Raw genomic sequence first — 11,750 nt, 5'->3', positions numbered from 1 at the left:
GATGCAAATGGTGTGGACCCTATAAAATTCAGGGCCCAGAAAAGATCCTATTATCCTGTAACTATGAGCAGTCCTGGGACAAATTTTGACCAAAAGAATGCAGAAAGTAGAGGACAAACTCTCCTCCTTTTATTCCTCTGGAAGAATGGCCCTGAAATCCATAATTCATGAAGCCTTTGAAATCCATGAAGTTAAGACAGTTCCTCTGGATACTAAAATGTAGTTAGCTTTCACTCTGTAAAAGAGAAAACACAGGCCCCAAATAGTACTACTTGGATTAGGTCAGCAAACCAAGACTTAATACCTAGCCCTACTGCCATTTCAACTCTCCACAAATGTAACTTTTAACCAGTCAATGTGGAATTTCCTGGTCAATACTAGGAAGTTTACTGTTAGACTCCTTCCACTCTCCTTAGGAGGGCAACCTTGCCTAAACAGTGCATTTCTTGCTAGTAAATTCCTTTCTCAACCCCCCAACCCCCAATTGAATGTAGTAGTGGAAAATACAAGGACACATAATCCATTCTTCTAGGCAGATGGCAAGTTTCCCAGAGGAAATAAGAAAGACTCTTTGTTGTAAAACCTGGCCATCAATGCCCGTGTCCCTCTATTACTCACATGCAGTCCCCTTCTCCTTTTCCATCCATATTTACTGTGTGTTATAATTTCCGATGTGCCAAGTTTTCTAACTCCCATTTTGTTTCTTTGATCTGAAATATTTATGTGCTGCCCCCAAACCCCACAGAGTAATTTCAGTTCCTCTGCAGAAGATTCTATAAAACTGGACAGAGGCCATGCCATAGAGGAATTGGGATGCCAACGTAAGGTGCATGGACTTTATCCAGAGGGATGAATGGAATTGCAGATTAGATTTGCAGTTTAGGAAGAGTTTCTGTCTGCGATGCCGTGGACGGAATGCAAGGAGGTAAGCCTGGAGGCAGAGACAGCAGTTGAGAGCCTGGAACAATAAGCCAGGTGAGAGAAGACTACTGGCAGTGGAGAAGTGAGCTAAGATGAGCTTAATGGTCACACCCAGTTTGTACCTTTGGAATCTGGTTAGATGTTGGATGACTTAATGAGGTTTGCTTTGCCAGATGAAATATTTCCATTTGCTAAAACTGGCAATCCTCACTGAGGTAGGGAACACAGGATAAATAATTAGTTTCTGAGAAATTCTGAAAGAAGTCCGTATCATCTCCACCCCCATTCTAAGATGTGAAGATCCCTAGGAATTGACTTCAGGTTAGGAAATTTGGGGAGTCTAGGGTTATAGTTACTCATTTCTTTGCATTTTAGCCAACTCAGTACAAAAAAGAGTCAACAAAAAATTTAAATATTGCTTCTGTTTATTTTATGGAATAGTATATTATAGTACGGAGTAACTCCAAAAGTATAGACACCCTAAGGAAAGCGGTTAAGGCCTGCAACAACAACAACAAAATCGTTCTACTTATCCAATTTTTCACTCCCTGGACATTTATTTACCCCATCTGTTTCAAGTGTAGACTTTAAACGAGTCACACAGAATTAGATCTACAAAGAAAATACCCTTCCAGTGGCAGAGAATATGAATCTTATTGCTGGTAAGACCAGTAGAGAAAGAAGGAAAACACATCCACACTCAATCACCCATATCACCCATAATCTATACTTACTATCAAAAGATTACTAGAATTATGATGTAGATAATATTTTGATAAACGACAAAAGGACTGGAGGAAGAGAGAACTTCTGGGATGGATAAATATCATTCAGACTAAAATAAAACAGTAGGAACAGAGAGTATGGTGAAGATTTGTTACGGGCAGGATTGGCAGGACTCCACATGTTGTTTAGAGGACAGGGAAGTGTCAACTGTTGTGCCAAACCTGATCTATGGGTGCAGTTGGCAGTCATTAAGAAAAGTAACATATGAGAAAGTGTTTGGGATTGGAAGATAGAAGTCCATTAGTTCCGGGGCACTTGGGGGGCCCAGTGGTTGAGCGTCTGCCTTTGGCTCAGGTCATGACCCCGGGGTCCTGGGATCGAGTCCTGCATTGGGCTCCCTGCATGGAGCCTCTTCTCCTTCTGCCTGTGTCTCTGCCTCCCTCTCTGTGTCTCTCATTAACAAATACATAAAATCTTTAAAAAAAAAAAAAGGAAGTCCATTAGTTCCTATGACACCTGTTGCATTTGAGGTGCATCGGGGGCAGCCGAGTGAAGACATCCAGGTGACTGATGGCATGTGATTGTAAGGGTGTGTATGTCTGTACCTCTGTGTGTGTGAGCGTATGTACAGTCTGGAGGGTGTGTATGAGATATATTTATATGAAATTTGGAGGTCAAGTGAGTGAGTGGTGCAGAGATCGATCCAGGAGAGTAACAGATGTCGTAGAATAGTTGAACCAAACAGCAGCATATTGAACTCTGTTTCTCCATGAGAAGCTGTTCAAATGAAAACTTGATTTCTTGCCCTTGTATGAACGAGCATTTTCCACAGTTATGTCCAGGAAGGCATAAGCAAAATTCCCAGGAAGCCTCTTTTTCTCTTTCCTCTTTTATAATATTCAACGTTGAGACCTAATGCTTGAACACTGAGATGTGTACTTTAAGGAAAAAGAACCAGAAGCTAAGGATGGCAGGGAAGAACAAAAAAAAAAAAAAAAAAAAAAAGAAGAAGAAGAAGCATTTGAGAGGGTGCATCAGCCCTGCCGTCAGCTTATAGGCTTTGTAGGACGTAATAAAAATAGTAATATCAACAAAGCCATCCTCCTGTTACTCAAGCCGCAGTAGCTGAGGTGTCTGTAGGGAATGCATTCCTGACTGGCTTAGATCATTAGAAAGAGACAATGATTGAGGCCCTAGCAGCAGATGATTTGGCCCAGAGTTACAGAGAAGATAAGAAGAGGACCTAAGGCAGGATCACATAGAAGCTAATATTCACGGAAGGAAAGCCGAGAGGAAAAATATTAGGAAGGAAGAAGCAGATGTAAGAGAAAACTAGTCAAACATGGGACGGCTGGATCCAAAGACGAGAGTATTAATATGAATCGGAGAAGGTTCCAGAGAGTCAAACGATGCAGGGAGCTCAAGAAAGAAAATTCAAAGCCGCCATGTAATTCATCGCTTAGTAGTTTTCTGATGACCTTGGAAAAGGCAGTTTCAGTGAAATACAAGCAGAGGAAGCCACTTCACAGTAGGGGGTGGGGGGTGAGGAAATCGAAATAAGAGCGGACTTATCTCTTTCAAATGTTCTTCTATGAAGGTGAAAAAGAAATCAGTAGCTGTCGGGCAATGTGGGCTTGTTGAGGATTGTAAAAGTCATTGTTGTCAGTGGCGTGGGGTTTATTGTGTATTTCAAGGTATTTCAGTGATGATGGAAAGGGCTCTAAGCAGATGAGACCCCCAGCATGAGGACGGAAAGCATTGGCATTGATGTTGCTCTGCTCTAAGATGCCACAGGAAACCGAGGGGACTTCCTCTGTCTAAGACGTACTAGGGGGAGACATTTGGAAAGAATAACCAGAAAGTCAGAGAAATAAGCAGTGTAAGAAACATTGAGTCTTGAAGGAGAGTCTTGAAAAATCTGCTGACAAATGGAAATTAAATTTCTGGGTACAGCTGAGAGGTTGATTAAAATTGGGAAGCACAGGAGTGCCTGGGTGGCTCAGTCATTTAAGCCTCAGCCAACTCTTGGTTTCGGCTGAGGTCATGATCTCCGGGTTGTAAGATCAAGCCCTGCATCCAGCTTCATTCTCCACACGGTCTGTTTGACTTTCTCTCCCTGGTCTCCTCCCCCTGCATGTGCTTCTGTGAGACCTCTCTCTCTATATATTTTTTTCAATAAATAAATAAATCTTTGAAAAAAATTGGAAAACACAAAACTGTCAAAGCAACACAAAATTGTCACAGCAACTATTCCCCATGATTATAAAATTTTCTTGATCAGCAAATACTCCCCCAAATGCAGAGAAGAAATGATGGGACTCGCCTGTGCCGGGGTTCTGCAGTCCAGGCCGAATGGAAGAGAGCAAAGGAGCAATCCTGCTGAGAATCCTGTAGGCGAGGGGCAGTTGGCATGATGCGTACATGGGACAGGAAGGACGGGGTCAAGGCTGGATGATGAAGGAGAGGCGTTGAGACACGACGTGATGGGAGTCACAGTGGGTTAGAAGAATAGATGCAATGGGATCAAAAAGTGAGGGAGACAAGAGGACAAATGAAAGTGTGGTCAGGAAGGTGAAGATTTTTAAGGTAAGATTTTATGTTGTATGAAATACAACATAGTAGTAAGAAAAAAAAAAGGAGACAAGAAACTTCTTTGTAGGAGTCCTGCAGCAGGCTCTGCTTGTCCAGGGATTGAGCAAACCCCGTCCTACTTTCTACTTACGATTGATTGAAAATCTGCTACGTGATTTTCCTTCACCAGCTACAAGTGAGAAAATTTGAGGTATATCTTGGCTGTTCCGCGTCTACAAACCCAAACAGTTGAAGGAAGTGATTTCCCAGAAGTATTTAGTTACTATTCTACTGATCGTATTTCACGGGTTTTTCCTAATTTTTTGATTAAATGATTGTTTCTCAGATTGACTTGTAGATGTGCACGGGTTCACGTGAAGCATTCCTGAACAATCCATTTTTGGCTTCGTGTAACCTTGAAACAGCTTATTTGGCCCCCTGCGGACAAAACAGCCTGACGGTTTTTGACTTGGATGTTTTATTGTCATAGAATGACAGCCTCAGAACTCTCTCCCCAACACTTGGTTTCCCCCAATGCTTTCTCCTAATTACTGATAAGCATAATCAAACAGAAAAGCAGTTGGAGCCCAGCAAGACTGTTGCTCTTTCTATCAAGCCAAGTTCACCCAGGAATAATTGCTGTTCTGACAACTGCTAGAGCTTTCCTTAACCCCCTACAGTGACCTCTCCAGCATCTGACTTCTCCAGCATCACCAAAATGTATTATCTTTCCATGAGAAAATCATCGATTTGTGAACATGCGGCCAATCTAAGCTTGTTTGAAAGTCAGGCAGGGGGATGGCCTTCATTTTCACTTATTACGTACCCAACATTTTATCAATGCAGCTACATCAAGACCTACAAATTATGTGTCAAGGGAGAAAGATGCACAGGATATGTCTTCCTGGGATTTTTTTTTTTCTTGCTGTGCGTCTGTTGCTTTGGGAATTCACAGATTAAAAGCAAATGACAGGTGGGCATCCTACTTGTAAAACTCAGTCAACTCTTTCCATAAAGAAGCTAAAGGGCTTGGTACTGATGCTTGGTTAGTTATACTTTGGAAAACGATGGAACAAGCATTTGTCAGGCCCTTAAACCCACTTTTGAAGAGTTCTTTCCCTCTATAAAGGTATTAGATTGTTGCCAACAGATTGAAGGTCCAAGCATCAAACATTCTAAATTTCACCACACACACAAAAAATAATAAATAAATAAATAAATAAATAAATAAATAAATAAATAAATTTCACCACAAATTATGTCAAATTGTCAGATGCTTAGGTTTTCTTATCCAATGTAGAGAGCCTAAATCGTACATACTAAATATCAGCTTTTTTAAGTATTTGCATTCTGCAGAAAATGTCTACACTTTATCAGCAAAGCTTTAGCCACAGTTTTGTATGTCAGAGTGAGATTTGTCCACGTTTCTGCTTTTGTCAGAGATTTTCAAGTATTAAGTGAGAACAACTTTAAAATAGTTTAATTATAAAAAAAATAAAAATAAAAAATAAAATAGTTTAATTATATACCTAATTTGGTGCTTCAAAAATTCCCTCCGTAGAATGTCCTACAGTTGACTCTTGAAAATGCTGGGTTGGGGATCCCAGGGTGGCTCAGTGGTTGACCATCTGCCTTCAGCCCAGGGCGTGATCCCAAAGTCCCAGGATCGAGTTCCGCATCGGGATCCCTGCATGGAGCCTGGTTCTCCCTATGTCTCTTTTTCTCTCTTTCTCTCTCTATGAATAAATAAATAAAATCTTAAAAAAAAGAAAAGAAAAGAAAAGAAAATGCCAGGGCTACCAACCCCCACGTGGTAAAAAATCCAGGTCTAACCTTCCACTCCCCCAAAGCTTAACTACTAAAAGCCTACTGTTGACCCAATGCCTTAGCAATAACACAGTCAATTAGCACGTATTTTGGGGTGTCCTATGTATCATATGCAGCATTCTTCAACAAAAGTAAGCTAGAGAAAAGAAAATGCTGTCAAGACGCATACATGGACAATACTGTATCATGAGACTGTCTGCACACAAGTGGACAAAGGTCAAGGCCATGTTGTTCAAAGGTCAGCTGTGTTTAGCATTCCCTTCTGCTCTTTCTCACGGGTGCTACTTTTACACTTTGCTCTCCTACCTGCTTAGGAGCCACGTCAAAGAATGTGTATTTGAATTTTGTTTCATCTGAAGTTAATCAAAGGAAATTATCTAGCCCCCTTTCTTAAAATGTATTTTAAACCCACAGCCTAGTTTCAGAACGACAACTTAGAAGACTGTGGAGTTTCCATATCGAAGACCCTAGCTATGGATGGCTTTCCACCCTGGATAATCTGTGTCGGTATTTTTACAGCATCAAAGGTCTGCACCAAATAGTGAGTCAACCCTTCTGTTTGGGACTAAGGAAGATTTTTTTTTTGCTCTAATCAAAGAGGATCCACCAGTCTATGTACTTGAAATAGCAGGTTGTATTTAAGGTGCTTTTGTATAATTCCCATAAGGAAATAACCCAATTTTTTTACTTTTATACAAATCAGCACTCTCTAAAATCCTTATTGGGTGAGGATCTAAAAACAAAAGTAGGAAAAAAATTTAAAATCTCCATCAACCTGAATGAGAAAAACAATACCCCCCATCCCAATTCTGAGTCCCTTTGCCAACCAAGTAGATAAGGGGCAAGCTCCCTCTCTGCGCCTCTTCAGTCTCTGTGCGCCGGAGATACCCCAGAGCTTTCAATCAATAGCCTCCCAAATTCCAGGAGCAATTACTTCATTCTCACGGAGCTGTAAGAGGGGTGAAAGGTCTTTAAGATCTTCCACTCGCAAGTATGATGTGAATTCATAAAGCTCGCATCGGTGGCAGTTGTGACTCCGCTTGCTCTTTGTTTACCAGTTACCCAAAGAAAGATGCAAAATAGAAGACGACACAATACAAAGCAAGCAACTCAGAGGAATTAGCCCGTTTGCCCAAATCTTTCCCTGGGAAAATGCACACTGGGAAAACGACCAACACAGACTGACTGTGTTTATCCTTACCTCCTTGCCTCTAGGGAATTAAAACTGTCACCGTCGTGCGTGAAGAGACACTTTCAAGTCGTGCGTTAAGTCAGAGTCTTGATGCGTCTCTAAGGGAAACACAGCCCATTAGAAAACACGCTCACTTTTTAGAGACTACAAGCAGCATATTCCCAATTTTGTCGTTTGGCAGAAAAATGAAATATTTTTCTCCCCTTCTTCAGCAGCAAGGAAAACCCAAATGTTTTTCTCCGAACAAAACAAGTGAAGACCATTGTAGGTTGTGTTTCTGTTAGGAAAGAGCTTGCAAGCATCAGACATCAGGTATTTTGAGTGACTCTACAGTATGATAATATGCATATAAAATTTACACTCTGCTCAGTTCTTAAAAAGCAGTAATAAGGGGATCCCTGGGTGGCTCAGCAGTTAATTGCCTGCCTGTGGCCCAGGGCGTGACCCCGGAGTCCTGGGATCGAGTCCCACATCGGGCTCCCTACATGGAGCCTGCTTCTCCCTCTGCCTGTGTCTCTGCCTCTCTCTCTGTGTCTGTCATGAATAAATGAATAAAATCTTAAAAAAAATAAAATAAAAGCATTAATAAACACTACCTGCCTTTGGCGGGGAGGGGGCTGTTTCCAGAACGTGCTTTGTAGAGAAGCACGTCACCTGCAATGTCCTATGATCTTGACGTCACCGTTAACTAAGTGAGACATGGGGTTTAATCTATATGGGAATTTTGATTGATCACGACTATTTATAAATAGCTAGTGAGGTTTTTTTGCATTTCATTTTACAAAAATCATTTACTTCAGGACAACCTACAGAACTGCGCTTACTGGATGTGCTCGGACTCCTGGTAGCTGCCTTCCTTTAAGCTCGCGACACAGTTTTCCCTAAGAGAGCGAGCATCCCGCTCCCCACCCTGCGCCCTGTGAGACAGCTGACGTCCCTGATCCCTGACGTCCAGCAGCCCCATCACAGGGCCCTGAGGGACTGGGGGAGCTCCTCCCTCACCACAAGTAAGCCGTGACATCACTGACGTCCCCACAGAAGCCTTAGGAGAACCTTCAAAAGACGGAGCTGCTGAATATTTAACCCTGACTGATGGCCACTCCCGGATAAAGCAATTAGCAAATTTATTAGTCAGGGTTCAGTCTGTGTGGCTGTTTTCACAGATAAATCTTGGTGAGCCTCTGACTTCTATGTTCCCAGGTTAAAGCAGCGGAGACATGAGCTCTCTTCGGTGGGATGCAAGGTCGTGACACCCTGGACCGCCTGCATACATCAGGAGCACCTCTCGAGCTACTAGTGACCTCCATCCAATTGGTGTATTTTAATGAAAACAAATGGTTTGCATCAATAACAAAAAGCACGAGCAGAACCATCCTTCATGGACACCTTTGTCACTCTCTCCCCGTCTAGACACTTATTAACGGTTTGACCTTTATAGCCGATGTTTTATTGTCCTAATATCTTATGACTCAAGGACCTCGTGCTGTTTAATAAGCCAAATCCAACGAGAGGGGGGCTTTGGCCGCTTATCTTTAATATCAACATAATCTTTGGTGACCATGTCATTCTAAGAAACTGTTAAATATAGAGATGGAACTACAGGAGATACAAACAAATTAATCCCTCATATTGCATCTTTTTTTTTTTTGCAAAAATGGGATCAAGAGGAGCATCCACTGAAATAGCAGCACCGAGCTATGGGGGGATGGATCACCAAGACACTAAGTGTGGGCCCGGCCATTCAGTGTAGGAGGACAGTGTGGGTGTAACGACAGGAAGCTTGTTGGAAGCCCACGGCTTTCAGATGTCTTCCTCGGGGTTCTCATTGGCCCAGAATCAGAACTATTAGAGCTGTAGGCACCCAAGACAATGGGTGCTCAGGGTGTCTGCTGTAACCCTGTGCAGATAAGATGGTTCCCCTTGAAGAGGGGTTCCTTAGTGACTAACCCCATGCCCAGAATCAGAGGAGTGTCCTATGGGCTCCACCTGGGAGGATGACAAGGCTGATGCCACAGGTAGGAGGTGCGAGGGGAGATGGGCCAAGGAGGGAGACAGCTGGCCGGGGGCATCTGCGTCTGGGCCCCGCGATCTGCACCCAGGACCCCACCTGGTAGCTGAGGGCAGGCGAGCAGGCGCTCCCGGAGCTGGAACCCCTGGCGGAACCCAGGGCTTGTGTCCAGGCAGGTAGATGCAAGGTCAAGGGCGATGTATGGTGTCAGAGACAAACACTGAGTTCCAAAAATAAAGGTCAGATTACATAATTCATTTTTCCTCCACAATAAAATGAAGCTTGTTGGAAGGAGTATTGCAATGAGCCTCTTGACCAATAAATGAAACCGCATTTTACTGGGAAACAGAAATCGGAAGGCTTACTCTTCTCTGCATCATTTAAATTGCGGGGCAGAAATAAAATGATTCATTTTCAAGTGTGTAGGACAGATAGCTGAAAGCTCTACTACACATAAAAAAATACATAATATATTTGAATTATATTCACTGTCAAGGGAGTGTTGTCTGGAAGTTTCATATGTTAAATATGAGTTTAATTTGAGCATTTCCATTTTTCCAATTTAGGTTGAGATAAGTGCTCTTATGACAACTTATGTTAATGAAGCTAAACCCCAAAGAGTTTATTCAATGAACCGAGAAGCAGTGAATTTCTCCATGAGGGAGATGATGTCATAAACGACACTGATTACCATTGCTTTCTCTGGTGTCTGGAATTTTACTGGTTATTTGTCTAAGTGCATAATAATTTTTTAGCATTCCTGAATTATTTATTAAATGTATGTTGACTTCCACGGATACCTATCATGAGGCATTGCCCGGGATTTCACAGCGATAATCTCAAATCACACTGGAAATTGAGACACAGATGCTGATTTACATGGTTCCTAATACATTACCTCTTGTTGCCTTTGAAGAGTCCATTTCTATAAGCAAAACCCTACACTCAGAAGCCATAAAAGTGGTGACAGCTGCACAGTGGAGAGTCAGCCTATTAAACGCTGATGTTAGAATCAGCGTTGTCTGCCCTCAGAACCAACTGCAGAGATTCAAGATCACAAAGTCCCCGTTCTCCTGGTGCCTCGTGTCCGACGAGAAAACCTGATGATAAAAGCCAATATTGCCAAGAGATAATATAATCGAACAGGACACACGTTGTATCATACACACATAAAACGTACGTCGAAGACCCTTCAAGGCCACCCAGTATAGGTTGGCGGTAGTCCACCAATTTGGTTTTTGACAATAAGGAGATAGTCGTCCTACAGTAGAAGAGCCCTTCGTATCTTGAGGATGACTTCGGAGCATGGAAAGGGAGTATTTGACATTTTAGACAAGCAAGTGGTAGCAGAGAGGAGCACTTAAATCTGGTGGTATTCATTTCCTTAATTTTATTTTGCATCTATGTTTGCTCTCCACCTTCGCCGACAAGCTTTCAACTTTTCCTTGAGAAACTAATCTAATAAATCGATTCTGGGTCAGAAAAGAGAACATAATTTCCATTAGGAGGAAAAAAAATGGGTTAGCAACAGGGAAATAATGTTCAACAAGGTTTCTTATTTTCTACTTTAGCTTCTAAAAAGAATTAAAAAATAGCTCTTGTTTGTTTGTTACCGGCTTTTCCTCCAGAGAAGAGTGATCTTTAGCCTCTTGCAGATTTAAGGGTTAGGGTAAAGCCAATGCCCCCTGCCAGGGAAAAAGCCAGCAGCTGATTTTTCTGGAAGCTCAGAGACGACGGTGCTGTAGGCATCCTACCTGGGGAGAGCGCGGTGAATCCTGACAGCGCCTAGAAGCCCTTGGGGTCTACAGAGCTTTCATCTCAGCCTCCGTTTCTCTGTGAGCCACTCACATGAACTGTTCCTTTCTGTGCCAAAAACCCGCTCTTGGGACTTTGGCCTTCCTGCTTGTTCAGGCTCAACTAACGAAAGTAAGACCATTTTGTAGATTTTGACAGTTTTTAGACATCTAGCTGCGGATGCTTGAGCTGTAAAACTGAACGCAAGTGCATGCTTTGCACGTTGCAAATACGACCTGCTGCTCCAAATTATCATTAAGACACCAGGATTTTCTAGTGAACTGTATTCTTCTTAAAATCTGGATAGTTTATCTTTTGAGAGTTGATGGCTGCTTTTATTTAGTAAAAATAATCTCCTTTGTTCCATTTCCTTCTGTCGCATTATTCAAGGTAATAAACACTCTGTGGCAGAAAATGTTCCTAAGGGAAGCCTGTTTAAACCCAATTGGGAAAATGCTGAACTTTATATATTCAAAAGCTCTCTATCATCCAATGTTTTACTGTCTTGGCTTATTCCTGTGAATTATATGTTTCTTTATATCAAAAAAAAAAAAAAAAAAAAAGCGCTAGGCCAAAGCCTACTTGGGAGCATGCCACATTTTATGTATTGATTGGGAAATTTAAGCATTTTGCCAAATCTTGATATGTTTTTTTAAATGTCAGGCTTAAATATATATATATATATATATATATATATATATATATATATAT

General features: G+C 41.9%; 1 long non-coding RNA gene across 1 annotated transcript; it reads right to left on the bottom strand.

Moving 5' to 3' along the window:
* Positions 1 to 443: 443 nt before the first annotated feature.
* LOC140595918 (uncharacterized) lies at positions 444 to 11,082 on the bottom strand. Its single transcript, XR_011997866.1, has 4 exons — positions 11,000 to 11,082; positions 10,144 to 10,345; positions 5,748 to 7,335; positions 444 to 4,094 (listed from the first exon to the last, which is right to left on the bottom strand). It is a non-coding gene; the product is annotated as an uncharacterized lncRNA (long non-coding RNA).
* Between the last annotated feature and the right edge of the window lie 668 nt (positions 11,083 to 11,750).

The sequence above is a fragment of the Vulpes vulpes genome, chromosome 16 (genome assembly GCF_048418805.1).
Source record: "Vulpes vulpes isolate BD-2025 chromosome 16, VulVul3, whole genome shotgun sequence".
Classification (NCBI taxonomy): Eukaryota; Metazoa; Chordata; class Mammalia; order Carnivora; family Canidae; genus Vulpes; species Vulpes vulpes.
Note: the sequence above shows the minus strand (reverse complement) of the source record. Positions and strands in the feature narration are given on the sequence as shown.